Source organism: Toxorhynchites rutilus, chromosome 2 (assembly GCF_029784135.1).
Source record: "Toxorhynchites rutilus septentrionalis strain SRP chromosome 2, ASM2978413v1, whole genome shotgun sequence".
Classification (NCBI taxonomy): Eukaryota; Metazoa; Arthropoda; class Insecta; order Diptera; family Culicidae; genus Toxorhynchites; species Toxorhynchites rutilus.
Window position 1 is genome coordinate 13,408,197 of NC_073745.1, and position 15,722 is coordinate 13,423,918.

The following is a 15,722-nucleotide window of genomic DNA, read 5'->3' on the forward strand; positions in this document are numbered from 1 at the left end:
TCGGGAAATTCATTACCTTTCACCATGTATTTATGTCAAAACACCAAACGATAGCATTTTGTAAACAACCGCCATGGAAGCCGAACGGAGAGATAAAATTGTGCACAGTTTTCTTGAAAATCCATTGTTGTCGGCATCTAAGCTAGCTAAACAGCTTAAAATGCCCAGAAATACCGTATGGCGTGTTATCAAGCAGTACAAGGAAACATTGACGACGGCTCGGAAGCCGCATTCGAAGCGTCGGAGTGGAACTGTCGACCGGAAACTGCGTGGGAAAGTCATCAAGGCCGTCAAGAGGAATCCCAATCTTTCAGACCGCGATTTGGCCAATAAGTTCCAGGCCGCTCACAGTACGGTGCGACGAATTCGTCTCCGGGAAGGAATAAGGTCATTCCGAGCTAGCAAACAGCCAAATCGGACGCTGAAGCAGAACAATGTGGCCAGAATCCGTGCTCGAAAGCTGTACGACCAAGTGCTGACCAAGTTCGACGGATGTATTCTGATGAACGATGAGACCTACGTGAAGGCGGACTTTGGGCAAATCCCAGGTCAAAAATTTTATTTGGCGACGGCTCGGGGGGATGTACCTGCAAAATTTAAGTTCGTGTTTGCGGATAAATTCGCCCGCAAGTACATGATTTGGCAGGGGATATGCAGTTGTGGACAGAAAACCAAAGTCTTTCTCACTGACAAGACAATGACATCAGAAGTCTACAAAAAAAGAGTGCCTACAGAAACGGATTCTGCCGTTTATTCGTGCCCACGACCGTCCAGTAATGTTTTGGCCGGACCTCGCAAGCTGCCATTACAGCAAAACGGTTATGGAATGGTACGCAACTAACGGGGTCAGCGTAATACCGAAGGACCTCAACCCCCCAAACTGCCCCCAGTTCCGGCCGATAGAGAAATACTGGGCAATCACGAAGCGGAGGCTTAAGGCAAAGGGAAAACTTGTTAGGAACATGACTCAAATGAAGAACTGGTGGAATCAAATCGCCAAAACGGTGGACGAAAAGGGTGTGCGCCGCCTAATGTGCCGTATTACGGGAAAAGTACGAGAATTTCTTCGAAACAGCAATGAATAATTTTTTTTATTTTTTTTTATGAAAGAGTAAAGAAAATGCTACATTTGTATGAAAAACAAATTATGAATTCGTTAATAAATGACTGAACTACACGCAATTGTTTGTGTTCCAATATTAAATGAAGCAGACTTTATGACTTTGGCGTGTGTTATTGTCATCAATTCGTCTTCAATTGAAAACCAACTTTTTTTTTCTCTATCATAGTGACTTTCAACACATATCGGTTGGTTCGTCAATTTTACTTCCATTTTTGGAAGAATGTCGGGAGTGAGAATTGAACTCGTGATCTCTGCGTGAGAGGTATGGATGTTACTACTACGCCAGATCGGCTACACTGAAAACAAATATTGCTAGATCATGTAAAAGTTATCTATAAACTAAGTTTGATCTTCATTTAAAAATTTAATCGCAAGTTGAGCTCTGCAAGAAACTCAAAACCGTCGCGTTGGGCGTCGAACGTGTTAAGTAGTTCTAAAGTTATAAATTTATGAAATAGTCATTTTTTGGAAAAAAGTGAAAAAAATGATTCTTCGGACCACAATGATTAGAAGTGGTGTCGTTGGAGATGTAATTTTACTAATAGGTACAGAAAAACTATTCGGATATTATATCACTTATCTCTATTGATAGCCCTCGTTGAAGTGCTATGTTTCTCCGGTTATGTCCCCGACATTACCTAATCGTCTTTTCATATAATGGATAAAAGCAATTAAATAAAAGACAAAATTAGAAGCCAACCCTCTTGTAGGCTCAAGAAGGGAGGTTGATTATTTTTAATCTAATCCTTAGCCTCACGAAACTCTGCTGGCTGATCGCTGGCTGAAGTGAGACTAGAATGAAATTGATTTTGTAAATATTCGTTTTCTCTGCATTGCTTCTTTACTTCTGAGCGTCAGTATAAGCTCTGTACTGAGCATGCTTTGTGCATATTCTGAGAACTCATTCGGAAGCAAAGATTTTGCGCGTTCGATTTGCATAGTCGACAAATACTAAGGGGATGTCGCAGCAAAAGGAGAATTTGTTGTGTTGTTTCATGTTCTTTTTTCATTTTGCTATGGTGTCAAAATTGTGCATCAAAGCTCAGATTGGTGCTCATTACTAAAAGACTCGGTTTATGAAGCCCAGAAAAGCATAGAACAAATGTATGGAAAAATGGGTCACTTTCCATCAATCAACGTATTTTAAGAATGTTAGGTATAAGAGTATTCACGAGATGTATTGCATATCAAGCGAATCTTAGAGGAATTTCAATTTGATTGATATGAAAATAATCAAAATACGTTTTGCGGCCTAAAGAGTTATTGATCTTGAGACTATTTTATAAAAAGTGACAAAGTTTTCTGATTTATGTAAGAAAAAAATGTCAAAAATTGTGGATCCAAAACTTTTGGTTGTATAGACGAATTATGCTGGGTCAGATCAATCAATAGACTAACTATGGGATGTGATGAAGCTGCTCTAATTTTTGGTTTGGTTTAGAAATAAATACTTCAACAGTAATTGTATTGTTTTGAAGTGCTTCTGACATAACGATAAAATATTTTGAAGAACATATGAACCAATTCCGAAAAAAATTGCACTTTTGCAACTTCAAATAATTTTGATTGTTTTTATTTCAAAAAGGTTTTAATATAATTATTCCTTTTTTTTCAACTTATCAAAAATATGACAGAAATTAATTCGATCGAAATCCATCCATCGTTTGAAAGATTTTTCAATTTGTATTAAGGAGTGTATCGAAAAGTAGTTTTAAACATTTAACACGTTTTGCACACAAACGGGTGAACTTTTTTGTCGTGTAATCAGAGCACGCTTTGTTTATATGTCAAAAATCGAAATACAAGTAATGTGTAATATGTAATTACACATTACATATTACAATAGGTGCACCGAAAAGGGTGTTATATACCACAAAATAGCAAAAAAATCGCAGTTTGTCCAGAAAGTGTTAAACGAATCGTCGCAAAGTTCGTTAATGAGTGTTCTTTCAAGGATCTCAGCAGAAGTGGACGAAACCCGGGCCAATTAATCTCTAATTGGATTGGAAAAGTTGTAATTTATATTCAGAAGAACAGGTCTGCATCTATTCGTGATTTGGCCAAGAAGTTCAAACAGACACATGGTATAAAGACCTATAAAAAGCAAAAAGTGGCCAAGCAAACACCGGAGCAGCAAGATCGCGCTAAAACACTAGCTCGAAAGTTTTATAAGCGTATTTTGAACAATCCCAACCATTGTATTCTCATGGATGGCGAAACATACGTCAAAGAAGATACCAGAACGCTGCCGGGTACTCAATTTTATACCAAATCGATTGGAGAGAGTGTACCATTTGAGGATACGACTGGTGCGATGGAAAAATTTGGCCAAAAAGTGCGCATTTGGCAAGCCATTTGCACGTGTGGCATGCGATCGTCAACGATCGTCAACACTCTACAATGGTTTTCGGAAAACAACATCATGTTCGTCGATAAAGACCTCAACTCAACTTTCTGTCCCCAGCTGCGGTCAATTGAACGTTACTGGGCAATTGTTAAGGCCAAGTTCAAGAAGGAAGGTACAGTCTCTAAAAAATATGTCAGAGTTCAAGAAGAAAGTCCAGAAAGTGTACAAAGATTACTGTGCAGAATTTGATGAGTAAAGTGAAATCTTAGGTTCGATAATTTTTTTAGAAATCAACAATAAGCTTGATATTTTCATTTCATTGCTATGTAAACTTAACATTCTTTAATAAAATTCACTTTTGTAAACATTTTTTGAACGTTTTCAGTTTTTAAGACTACTTTCCGATACACCCCTTAGGTTTCCTTGGAAAAACTAATATCAGAAACTGGATGGTTTGGAAACGTTCACATTCACGGAAAAACGGGATAATGATTTTGATGCATGATGGTTTTCAGAAGTAATAATTTTAATCATCAATTTTTTTTCTAAATTATATAGATTGTTCCGTCTTCAACGAAAGTATTAGATTCGTGTTTCCAGCCACGCCCCTTAGAGCCCACGAATATTCAGAGTGCGACACGCACACATTCACGATATTTCAATTCAACGACAAACGACAACCGAAGCCGAATAAACCGAAGCAGAAGAAAGAGCAAAAACAACAACAGCAGCAACATCAACGCAGTAAAACAATCCCGACGAGAAGTAACCTTTTCACTGGTTAGCCGAACAGCAAGTTGCAGCTCAAGAGATCAAATCCGAACGCGAAGAGAACACGTCGTAACGTGAAAGTGTATCCGACAACCCGATAAAAAGGAAAATATAGACACATTTTATTCTTTAGAAATTGAGGTTAAACCGTTTGATTTTTGCAAGCAACGCATTTGTCCGGCGTGTTGGTTAACCGCCCGAACATAGATCGGAAAACCGTTTTCAGATTATTAAAAACCAAGCAATTATAATACATAGATTCATTTTAAGGTGAACTATAGGTCTCTATATCAATCAACATTAAAAATATGTTCAATAATATAGATCAGAAGATCTTTTTTACTGGCTGAGTGCTTTTTTAAGTCAAAATATTTGTCGGACCACCTGCAATACCGCATAATTAATTTCCTAAACATTGATGATTTATGACGATATGTTCAAATGATGGTATATAAACACTACAAATACTCATTTTTAAACTGAATTTTGAAGTGAAAGCACTTGCGATTCAATTTGGAAACCACTGATATAGACTATAGAGAGCGATAAATTTAGAATGATAATGATAATTTAGATAATTTTGGAAAAGTTTGTCGTATTATTTAAATCCTATATTTTGTAAGCTGTTCGTTAAATCGTTTTGCTGTCAGAGATACTTGTGCAAAACTCGAAGATGGAATGGTTCGATGTGAGCCGTCCTTATTTTGCTGTATTTGTCTCTGCCCATAGATCAATGTTATAGTATGGGTAAAGTTTTGAAATTTTTGAAAACAAATAAATTCTCTTATGTTCCACAATGACATTGTTGTTAGTCCTATAGGATATCGCGTTTGCGGAATTAAGCTTCGTGTTCCGTCAGTGTGAAGTGAAAATGATTCTCAGGTGGAAAGTAAAAATTATGAATGAAAATTTACTTTTCTGTATCAAACATGTATATCATATAACGGAGAAACATGTTATTTGTCAATAAATCAAGGATCTTGAGCGAAATTATGTAAATGGAAATTGTACCCGATTGAACGTTCGCTCGGTAAGAAAACGTGAATGTTCGAAAGAATTCATGTAAAAAAATAATTTGGTTCGTCGGGTCTGCTAGTTAAAAGTATAATATTTTTAATAGTCTTTCTCACTTCATTCAAAATGGCTATGGGGATTTGATTTATGAGACGTAAAATCAAATTCCAATATTGATCAATTCTTGTTTAGATTAAATATTTTATAGATTACTACCTTTATCGTATGAACTTATTACATACTCTACTGGTAGACTGTCGTCTATGTTTTGATCATTAGTAGTTCGCCAGTATTGAAAAGTTTGACCATCTCTTCTGTGAAGAAGAAAGCAAGTAAAGTAGTAAGTAAAAACAGGAAGTGGGAAGTAAAAATAAATAAAAACGTTTACAAAAATTTGAAAACCATTATTCATCAGATAAAAAACGAGATTGCACACAAAACTTTGAATTTGAGCTTGACCGATTTGACAGACCATTACTATAAACCATTCTCAACGTGCAAGTTTCGGTGTTTCGACTTTAAATTGGTTATAACGACGCCGGTCATGTTCTTACAGTCGCCAGTTGGGAGTGAAGGAATGTTAGTATGATATTCGAAGATTTTTTACAGTGTGATCCCCTTGTGATTATCAGGGAAAGAATATTTGTTAGTGGGAAGAGGTAAGAATCAGGATTCACTGATGTAAGCGATGTGATTATGGAAACGCAAAATATCGTCCACTCGACGAAATATCAATTTTGAAAATCCTATAAGTCACTAAACATGGGAGAGATTGTTTTGAAGTAACCTGAGAAGAGAAATCTTTAAAAATAAATAGACCGACTATATATTCCATTATTTATCGTATGTTCTTTTTATCGAGAGTATGGGAAATCTGAAAAGGTAGCCGATACAACTCCTCTAAAACTAATTGAATCGGTGGTATATTCGTTATTCATTGCGCGTACCCTTTATCGAACACCAATAGGCTGAAAGTTATCTTTAGGAAACCTGAAAAGGTATCCGATATATCCCCTTATTTTTTTAAAATAAATCGGACCGACGACATTTTCCTTTATTTATCGTGGGTATTTTTATCGGAGACCGCACACAAAACTAGGAAACCACAATTCTCAAATTAACACGTTGAGCCCCGTGTCGGTCCCTAGGGACTGACATGTAGCTTTTCGTTAGAAAAATGTTGGTCACTGGGACTGTTACAAAATAAGGAAATATCAAACAAATGGTTAGTTTTCGGATGTTTTACGATATGTGACTACCTTCCCAGTCAAATTTGATATAATAAATATCTGTTTGAGCGGAGACTGACGCTGATATTGTGTAAATGCTCTTGATTCGGGCTGAATGAAAAGCGAGGCATGAACAATTCGAGTGCTTCCTAATCCACCATATTCGAGAGAAACAGTTCTTTAGAAATACTACTTACTTTGAATGTTGTGCAGTTCGATCATAAAATTTAAAGGCCGGAGATACATTTGTCTGAGTTCAATCTGCCGGAGTCGCCTTTTTTAATACTTTCTTGAACACTAACAACATTATGTATTAATTTTAATAGGTTTGGAATATCACCTATTAAAAAATAAATATCGATGCATCAATATTACCTCTAATAAAACTTTGTCAAGCATCATTATATTAGGTTAGGGAAAAAGTTACCCATTATTTTCTCGACAGCTGGCTTTAGTGATCAATATCTCGCGTAATATCGAACACAAAATTTCAAATATAGACTCGTTGTAAAGGTGACATTTCACACTTAAAAAAGGATGTTACAATGTAAATCAACAAAAAGAACATTTGGTACATTTTACACTTTTTCTTTTAGAAATGCGAAAACGCAACCCTGGCCGCTGAAATTGTGAATGTTGTTTATGGTGTCGATACTGCAACATTGAAATATGTGCAACTTAATTTTTTTTTCTTTTTTTGTTATTTCTTTATTTTTATTTTAGTGCAACACACCTAATTAGGATCTCTACTGTCAACAAATAGTCTGTTTGAAGCCAGCGATTGACCAAAAACGTCATCGAAGAATTGGCCAACAGAAGAGGTGTTGTGTTCCATCAGGACAACGCAAGGCCATACATTTCCGAGAGCTTGATTGGGATGGTTTTAATACATCCACCATATAGTCTGGCACCAAGCGATTATCACCTTTCCCTCGCATTGCAAAATTTCCAGAGTGATAAGAAATCGGGATCAAGAGAAGATTGTAAAATTCTATTGCTTGAGTTTTTTTGCCAATAAGGACCACGACCTCTATGATAGAGCCGAAGCTCTAACTCTCTTCAATGATCTCTTCAAATCATGCAACTAGTGTTGCATCGGTATCAGTGATCGTCTGTTAGTGTAAAACAAATATCAACGAGTTCAACATTCTTAAACCAATCCACGACTCAGCTTTTTTAGGAGAAACATATTAGAAAGCATAACATACATGGGCAAATCGCTTTGTACAGAATTTCCTGCGAAATGATTAATTACCATTGCTTAAAAATAAACGTTCTCATTACAGATTAAGTGTTTGTTGTTCTGCTATTCCAAGATAATCGCAGAGCCGGTGCCAACTGGACCGTATTTTCGATTGTCTCGAAACGGTACAGTTAATAAAATAAAACGCATAACGGCACGATTCTGTCTTCTCGGCGCGAGAAGACGTCTAGCAAAACAAAACACGAGCAACGAATTCGGGCAACATTTCCATTCCATCAGGCCAATCAATCTTCGTAAAGTTTTGCCGCACATTGGCTTTTCTGTCGACTAGGCCAAATCCCCGTGTCCCAGTGTCCGTGTGACTCCAGACAGCATCCACAAGTGCTTCATCGGTTGTATCAACGAAACTGAGAAGCGCCCGCGTTGATGACAAAGCAAAAAATCGCTCCCTACCAAGCAGTCATAGTCAGCATCAACCTGAACGGCACACAATTGGAGGTAGGCTGCGACTGAGCACTGAAGCTGAAGTCCCGCGGGAGTCGTAGAAGCTCAGCAATAAGTCCATCATCATCGCCATCGTCTCATCGTCCGTTTCGGCTGAGCCTGAGTAGATGGCGGAAAAATGGCGATTTGGATATGATAGAGAAACAGTTTAATTTCGTTTCTGCTGCTTTTATTACACTTTTAATCACGTATGGAACGGCACCGAGACTCACTCTCTTGGTCATCTGACGTTTGCTATCGAAAGGTTCAGCAGAAACGTCATGACAGGTGGGGTTGGCGCGGGCATTCGGTGAGAGATTGATAGTAGCAGACTCTTCTCGCAACTCCTCGAGAGTGCGTGTAAAACACGCACTGACTTGGAGTTTTCTTTTTATCTGGTGCTGCTGGTCGGTAAAGAGAAGGGCGCTTTCAAGTCGGACTTGATTGACAGATCGTTTTATGATTTCACACATTATCTAGCGATGGGCAAGTGTGGCCAGCTTAGGCTGTTACAAGCCTGTAACTTCGTTGTACACTTTTTCAAATTAGCTTTTCGGCGAAATGATTTTCTACTTCTAAATCAAATTAGGGTCGACCATTGCCTTCGGCAATCAATGGAAGAATTCCCCGCGGAAAATTTCATCACCAGCTCGCAGCAACCTGCCATGTTTTAATTGAATACCGGCCATTCTTGTATTCTTTTCCTAGATCGACATTTTTTTGACCGCGCAGGCCCTGAATGGGACGGAATTTCAGGTCCGTATTTTATTCAGATCCGTTGCTATGTAGAAGCGAGCTCTCTCCACTCCCTATCACACCACCTACTATGCTCAACTCTAGGTTCGGCAACTAATTGACAGTAATTGTTGGTATATGAGAAGCTAAGCCCGCATTTTGGACACCCATAGGGATCAATCACTCGGACTCACAATGGACTCGCGGGTATAAGTAGAGGTGGACTACCGATCCGGCTCTCGTCGGGAAGTCTGCTGGGGGTTTGAGTTAATCAATACTATAATTAAATTCAGTCTTCTAAAAGGAGCTTCTGGAATAAACAAAAAGCGGGGCGGGTATCGTGACGGAGCTCGACGATACAACACAAGAAAGTCGAGAGCAAGTGCGGTCGTCTCGAGTTTCAGTCGGTTGATATCTATTTGTGGGCGAGAAATAAAATCTCGTTATGACGGAAGAGGTGGTACGCAAATCATGAAAGGAAATTCACGCTGTGCCGTACCGTGTTACCAGGAAACGGGGGATTGGGTGTGCAGGGATGGTCCGGCTTGGCGGTCCATTGTTGCGTTTAGGGAACGACAAGAAAAGATATATGGCATGGGAATCATTGAACGGTGTTCATCAACTGCAATGATATAGATTACGAACGATGTTGCTAGTATTGAAAAAATTATATTATATACAATTATTATTACTTTGGATTCTAAACATACCAACAGTTGACATATACCTGTTTTTACTTTACCGGTTATACTAATCTGATTCTATTTTCGTTGCAATATCCATTTTGACATGTCGCCTCAAATTTAGTTTCTGCTCAATAATTTTCGCTAATGGAAGTAACAAAACTGTCCTATATAGCGTACTTTTTGAATGTAACGTATTTTTTCCTATTGAAAATCTTGCTCAAATCGTCAGTCATCATTTTACGATACAACACGTTGTTGTTGGTAAAATTAGCTAAGTAGCCCAAATATATGCTGCGACAGTGACAAATTTCAGCTCTGAGTTTAAGGCAAACAGAACTTGAAACAAAAAAAAAATCAATAACCATGTCATTTTTAATTTCGACCATATGTGTTACAGGATTTCTTCATGAAATATGATCCTCTATCACTTTTAAAGCGATATAGTGGTTTTCAGATTGTCGTACGAATTGGTAGTTATGTTTTTCATTGCAAAATATTCAACCCGTTTTTTTTTTAATTTTTCCATTAGGGTGCCCATTGCTATTTTTTTGTCCGAAAAATCAATTTTTCACCGAAAGAAATTGGATTTAGTTCTCGTTATTATTTATCGTGTTTGTTTTCTATAGTTTACTCGGTATTTCTTATGTTTTTTCTGGAAAGCAGGGGTTTATTTTTACATAACATTTCCAAAAATCTGAGAATTGTTTTCATTGTTCTTGAGTTATTATTTTTCAAAGTTAACATGATTGTAGTCTTCATTCACTATTCCTATGCTAATAGAATAGGTCTTTGTGTCAAGAATCCGATTTTGTCGCAAGTGATATATTTTTTGACGTAGAACTACGTCTTTCAGGGAGGGTGCAAATCCGAAAACAGGTCACGTATTTATGAAATAGAGTTAACGTTAATAACTATTTTCACTGTGGACGAATTCTCATGATTTACATACCAATCGAATCGGATTTGTTTGATATGCTATACATTACAATTCGCTAATCTCTAAACGGTTTAAATTTATGAAAACTGGAAGAACTTCCTTTTTTCTTATACATTTGTTCTTCCGATTTGTGTGCTAACCCTACCCTACCTTTCGAATGCTTATAACGTTTCTTAACAGATCGGAAAGATGTTTGCATCAATTGATAGGAAATATTTCTACGCGTATATCACAATTAATAAAATGTTATTTTCATGAGATAAACAATTGAATAACTGTAAAATGTCAAGCTTTATATAAACGCCCTAAGTGCCAAGTTGTGATTGGCCCGATTCACGGTTTCCCCAACACAGACTTCAAAATCGATGTACCTATGGAAATCCGCTTTGCAAATATACATGCAAGTCGGGGGTATTTTTTTCCACTGAGCTGTGTTTCCCTAACACGGACTTCAAAATCAATGTGCTTGAGGGAATCCGCTTTGCAGATACATGCAGGTCGGGGATATTTTATGGTGTTGAGTACTTTTGTACTTGCTTGTCGTTGTGTAGGCCGGAATATGTTTCGCTAAAACGTACTTTTAAATTGAGAAGCCTAGAAATATCCACATTTCATATACCAGAGGTGAATGAACTTTCACGGTACGAGAACTACGTAAACATGAGATGTGCAATAATTTCAGAGGGAAATGTAAAATACCCTCTGAAATTATTGTGTGCACCCGTGGCCGAGTGGTTAGCGTCCCACACTATCATGCCGGGTGTTCGGGTTCGATTCCCGTTCTGGTTGGGGGATTTTTCGTCAAAGAAAATTCTTCCGGCTTGCACTGTGGTCACGCGTATTCTAGAGCTTGCCACTCCAGAGTACCTTCAAGGCGTGTTATTCGGCATAGAAATCTCAACCAAGTATTAATGAACGACGCTAGTTAATGAATATGTTGAGACGGCAAAAGTTCCACAGGGAACGTTAACGCCATTCAAGAAGAAGAAGAAATGTAAAATACAATGATCGTTTGACAATTTTTTCGTTCAAATATTTTAGTAGTCCTAGGCGTCATATCAAACGTAAAAGGACATTTATCATATTTACTCGTAACGAAGACCATAATCTATTACAAAAATTCCGATGTATTTCAAAACATTATTTGAAGTGGTAAACAAGTGGATTTCATAATATAATTGCGTAGTTCTACGTCGAAAATTTGCAGTCGTGTCCTAGATACAACCCCTTACAATTTTTCTAAAAGAAGAATAGTTCATTGAATTCAATTTAATATGTGGATCATCTGAATTAGTTCAGTAGTACAAAAGTTATGAATTTTCGAAAAATGCCATTTTTGGATAAAAGGTGAAAACACTTCTCTGATTTTTGGATATATTATGTGAAAATAAACCCGTGCTTTCAGGAAATGTGCTTCCGTGACCGAGGGGATAGCGTCACACCTAACATGACGGGGGTTCGGGTTCGATTCCCGTTCTGGTCGGGGGAATTGTTCGTCAAAGAAATTTCCTCCGACTGGCACTGTGGTAACGCGTATTCTAGAGCTTGCCACTCAGAATGCATTCAAGGCGTGTCATTTGGCATAGAAATGTCAACTAAGTACTAGTAAAAATGACGCAAGTAATACTACGTTGAGACGGCGAAGGAACTAGGAACGTTAGTGCCATTTAAGAAGAAGAAGAAGATGTGAAAAATCCTCAGCTTTGAAGAAAAAAAATGGCGCCCTCTAGTCCAAAGCAATTTTTAAAAATTCTTATACAAATTACCAAATGTAATAGTACCCTTCTTCCAATGTATTGGAGACTTGTTGGTTGTTGTATAGAATATCCATATATTAATTTTTTTTAATACAAATTTTAATTTTCAAAATAATTTTAATTTTGTTTTTAAAATGAGTGCTATTTTTTAATGCACAATTTCCTGTAAAGGGTTTGTCACATCAAATTGCATCACGGAAAAAACGCTGTAGAAATTCGCCCAGTAAACCGATCCTTTTAGACAGTAAAATAAAAACTATTAAACAACTTTTGGCATTTTCTTTTTATTCATACTTCGAGCCCAAGCCCGTATGCTCGCACCTTCCTCTTTACCCCGTCCATAAGGTTCTGTACAACGTCAGGTTGTAGTTTTTTTTTAACAGAAATCCATTTTCTCTTGAAGTCCGCCTCCGATTTGACAACTTTTGGATTCTTCCGGAGGGCCTGCTTCATAATCGCCCAATATTTCTCTATTGGGCGAAGCTCCGGCGCGTTGGGCGGGTTCATTTCCTTTGGCACGAAGGTGACCCCGTTGGCTTCGTACCACTCCAACACGTCCTTTGAATAGTGGCACGAAGCGAGATCCGGCCAGAAGATGGTCGGGCCCTCGTGCTGCTTCAATAGTGGTAGTGAGCGCTTCTGTAGGCACTCCTTAAGGTAAACCGCCCGGCAGCTGACGAAAGTCCGCTTTGACGTAGGTTTCGTCGTCCATTACCAGGCAATGCGGCTTCGGTGTACAGCTTCCGGGCTCGCGTCTTCCCCACCATGTTTGCCTTCCGTCGCGGTTAGGAGCCTTCTGAACCTTGTATGTACGCAGGCCCTCCCGCTGCTTGGTCCGCTGGACGAATGAACTTGACAAATTCAGCTTATTGGCGACATCCCGGACCGAACTTCTCGGATCACGTCTAAACCGCTTAACTACGCGCTTGTGATCTTTTTCACTGTGGAGGCGATCTGGCGTAGTGGTAACATCCATGCCTCTCACGCTAAAGGTCACGAGTTCAATTCTCACTCCCGACATTCTTCCAAAAAATGGAAGTAAAAGTGACGAACCAGCCAAATGAGTTGAAAGTCACTATAATACAGATAATAAAAAAAAAACTTTTTCACTGACGGAGCATCCATTTTTGCCGTTCTTCACATTCCGGTCGATGGTTAGGTTCTCGAAGTATTGTTTTAGTACTCTGCTGACCGTGGATTGGACGATTCCCAGCATCTTCATCAACTCCGGATTCTCGAAATAAGTGCACAGGATTAATTCACGACGCTCTTTTTCGTTCGACGACATTTTTCCAAATTTACGAAAAATTGACAGTGAAGCATGGCCAACGTGATCTATACTAACTTTATCTGATTATAGCTTGAGAAGCCTAGAGATTATTTCACTACCAATTCAATGATCACTACTTGCTTTGTACTTTTGTTATGAGATTGTTTTCGCTAGCAAATGATTTTGCGTGTCAATTCAACACGGTAATCTTATATATAAAATTCTCGTGTCACGATGTTCGCGGTCAAACTCCTTCGAAACTGCTCGACCGATTTTAATGATATTATACTAAAAAAACTTGGTAGGCATGAGAATAGGTCGTAAACTAAATATGATACCGCTAGGATACCTATTACTTTATATTTGATACTTTGATACCGATTAGGGTGGTCCCATGCAAATAAAATCTGAATAACTTTGTTTTCGTTTTTTTTTGTATAAATTTGGCTTGAAAAAAAACAAACTTATAACCATATATAACCAATTTTCACCCTCATCTCCTTTTATTATCGCGATGTATGTATTTTTATATAAACGATACCAAATAATTGATTCGTCGTTCGTTTTTTAAACAGAACGAATTTATTTACGTTGTTTAATGCCAGATGGCACTTCGTCCTCTTCATCGAATTTCACCCTAAACATACGCAAGTAACCTCAATTCGACTAAAACTAGGAATATCGCCGGCGAGCTGTAAGCCTTTTTGGATGAGCACAATGAATTATTGAAATTATTCTAACCACACCCATGCTCGGAATGCAAAATAACAGTTGTCGCTATTGTCGTCAATCCTGATAAAAAACGATTGAAGAGCACGTGTGTAGATCCAATGCGCCACAGTTACTTTAATTATTAGGAACATCATTACTCATTTTGAATTAATATTTTAATATTATGTGGTTGGAGGAGACGAAACAAACAAAAGAGTGCCCTCGATGGATTCTTATGTGTGTCGTTTGATGAATTGGCGCAGTCAGGACAACGTCATTCTAGGATGTCTTGAGTCGTGTCAATAATCCATGGTCAACATATTCGCAAAGGTAGAGAACGAACAACTGCGATTTCTATGAGACAATCAACAGAAGCGGTTCGAGGAATGATAACCAGACGCTATCATGAGTAACACCTACACAGCCTTTGTTCTAACGACAGAACCTGTGTTCAAAAAAAAAAAAATGCAGTCTTCAATGGGCTCTATTACAAAATTACACGTATTTCGTCCAACATGTTGCTGGATGTATACAAGATTTATAGAAGAATCGTTAAGTTCGTTAAATCTGTTTTCTAAATATTTAAACAACATCGAGTAATGATTTTCATCCAAATTTAAGCAATTTAAAATTATTTTCGTGTCTGCTAATCTGATACAGATTAAATTGCTCCACGAATACGAATTACTTATTTTGAAGTTTATTTTGCGCCGAGGCAAGGTTGCTACATTTCATAGCACGAATGATCAGATTTCTGAATGCAAAAGACAAATCCTGAGATCCGATCGATCCGGTCCATTTCTTTGTACATCATAGATCTCATCTCCATCTCCACATCACACTCAGGTTCGGGAAGTTCCCACGGTCCAATGCAATACACGGTCAAATCTTCACGTATCTGCTCGATATCTACGTGGAATCTATCCTTCATCGAACATAATTAATTAATTTTATAGATCGTTGAAACATTTGAACACACATGTATTGCAATACATGTATGTACATGTATTGCAATACATTAGTTATTTTTTATTCAACAGTCAAAATATTCACTAGAAGTAATTTATATGGCAGAACAACGTTTGCCGGGTCAGCTAGTAAAATATAAACTAAAGCACTATCGGTTCGGTTTGGGTTTTGTATTATTAATATTTTAAACTTTATACTAGATTCGTGCGGGGGGCAGGGACCGCACAAAAAAAATCGCATGAAAAAATCGTACTAAACTTCACCGGTAGCCTTAAAAATTAATGTTCGCTACACAATTTGAAAAAAAAAACTATTTCATGCGGTGGATAGGGACACATTAAAAAAGTTTCCTCAAGAAAACTGCCCAAATACTAATAATTCCATTCGTGATCAACATCCGATCATAGAATCAACTCTTTTCTCCTTTCAATAAGCTCCTACTGACACCATAAAACAGACAAAACATAACATGAGAATGGGAATTAG